Source organism: Cimex lectularius, unplaced genomic scaffold (assembly GCF_000648675.2).
Source record: "Cimex lectularius strain Harlan isolate CLEC.00 unplaced genomic scaffold, Clec_2.1 scaffold74, whole genome shotgun sequence".
NCBI classification, from domain to species: domain Eukaryota; kingdom Metazoa; phylum Arthropoda; class Insecta; order Hemiptera; family Cimicidae; genus Cimex; species Cimex lectularius.
This window is the reverse complement of record NW_019392795.1, coordinates 416,632-418,796: the sequence shown is the minus strand read 5'-3', so window position 1 is coordinate 418,796 and position 2,165 is coordinate 416,632.

Sequence of the window (2,165 nt, the reverse complement as noted above, 5' to 3'; positions counted from 1 at the left end):
TCGGTGTAATGAAAGAATTTCCGTTTCTCTTAATATAATATAATTTATTAGGTTTCGTGGTCCGCCTGACCAAATAAATTCTTTTCAATTAATTAAGGTTTGGGTTGGGATAAAAAGTCAGTGTCACAAGGGGTATTCGAACCCACAACCTTCGGCTAAATACGCCACTACTCTACCTACCACTTGAGCTACCTTGACTTTGGGAAGTTGGTGTGCGAGTGGTTCGAAGTCACAATAGCTCAAGTGGTAGAACAGCGGCATATTTAGCCGAAGGTCGTGGGTTCGAATCCCGCTTGTGACAATGACTTTTTTATCTCAACCAAAACCTTAATTAATATTATATAATGTTTATGCAAAGAAAAGTTATATAGAGATATAAGAATTAATTACATGGCGTTGCACTATTCATTAGGCAAAAGGAATTTGAGAAATTGTGCCTTGTGATTAAGCGTCGGGAGAGAAAAATGTTTAAAGAAATGTTTGGCTAGGAAATAGTAAGTTTTTATTCTAGTGTAGCTTTTTTAGCTTTTAAGAAGTTTAGAGCTCACAGTTTCGAAGAAATTATATTTTTTACATCGGGCTAATTGTAGTTCGAATAAGTATGTAAATTAAGTAGGAAAAGAAGGTATTTTATTTATTTAACTTAGAGGAAATTGTTCTGAACTTTCTACCTTCTACCTACTGGTTCTCTATTAATATGCGCTATTCATTTTGTTCGTTTCTTTCTGATTGTCTCACGCAACGGTTTGTCGGCGAAAGGTCAGAAACGTTTTATTACGGCAACTTTGAAATCCGCTATCCCATAAATCATAGGCGAAGAAGAAAGAAAACTCGTGTATGCTACACGGAAAGGAGACACATATTTAACGCCCTTCGTTTAAAGCCAAGTTCCGTGCCCGTCGGCTCGACCTACGGATCAGAGGAGCTCGGGGGTAGACATTAATTATACAAGTCGGAACGTTATAACTTAAATCCAAAATAATTTGCCTGTCATTGAATCCGAGTTTAGCGGGACCGGCCGACATCCCCCTTCGCTTCTAAATAATATTGTGTTCCCTGACAAAACGCTATTCCTAAATTTAGATATAGAAAACCATTAGGAGAGATTACACTTATTATAAAGTTTCCACTAAAACGCACATCCTCCACACGATAATTGTTTACAACGTCGCTACATTTTAATACGGGCCGGCGTTTATATTCGACAAAAAATTATGATTTAGAAGAACGGTTATTTCTTAAGATGAATGACAAAACGGAAAGCCAAATCAAGAAAACAAAAAGGGTTTGCCTAATTTAAGGGCTCTGGTCCTCTCTTCACATCAAGATCATGTGATGCTGATTCCTATGTATCATCTTTCTATGTTTCTAACGATCCTTTCTCTGCTTCTCTCTCTCTCTCTCTCTCACTCTCACTCTCACTCTCTCTTTCTCTCTCTCTCACTCTCTCTTTCTCTCTCTCCCCCTCTCTCTTTTTTTCTTTCTTTCTCTCCACCTCTCTCTCTCACCCTTTTTCACTATTTTTCCATTCTGTACTATATATGAATAATATAAATAATTGCCAAAAATTCCTTGAAGAGATCTCTTTTTTTTATTATCTATTTATCCATCTATCTAATCTCTCTCTCTCTCTCTCTCTCTCTCTCTCTCTCTCTCTCTCTCTCTCTCTCTCTCTCTCTCTCTCTCTTACCCTTTATTATTTTTTTCGTATTGTCCTAGGTATGAATAATATGATAAATAATCAAAAGTTCCTTAAAGATCTCTCTCTCTCTCTCTCTATATATATATATATATTCATATTTATATCGCTCTCTCTCTCAGCCAATCCTTTTGTTCTATATTCTCAAATTTTCTTTCTTTCATTCTCTCTATCTCTCTTAAACCCTTTTCCATTACTTTTTCATACTCTTCTTTTTATTAAATGCGGACAACTACAGTAGATTTAGCATTGGCATTGCTGCAAGAAGGGGCAAAGGTTTCATTGATTTTTGGATGCCGATATTTATGTCTCTTCTATTCCGACTATGTTGGCAACCAAAAATGAGCGGCCTACATCACCTGATAGGCATCACATGGTACCTATTACGGCTTATCGGCTGGCCACGAATTCAATCGGATATTTGGTTAATGAGGGCAATGCAGTGATATGGCGTGGTCCAATGGCT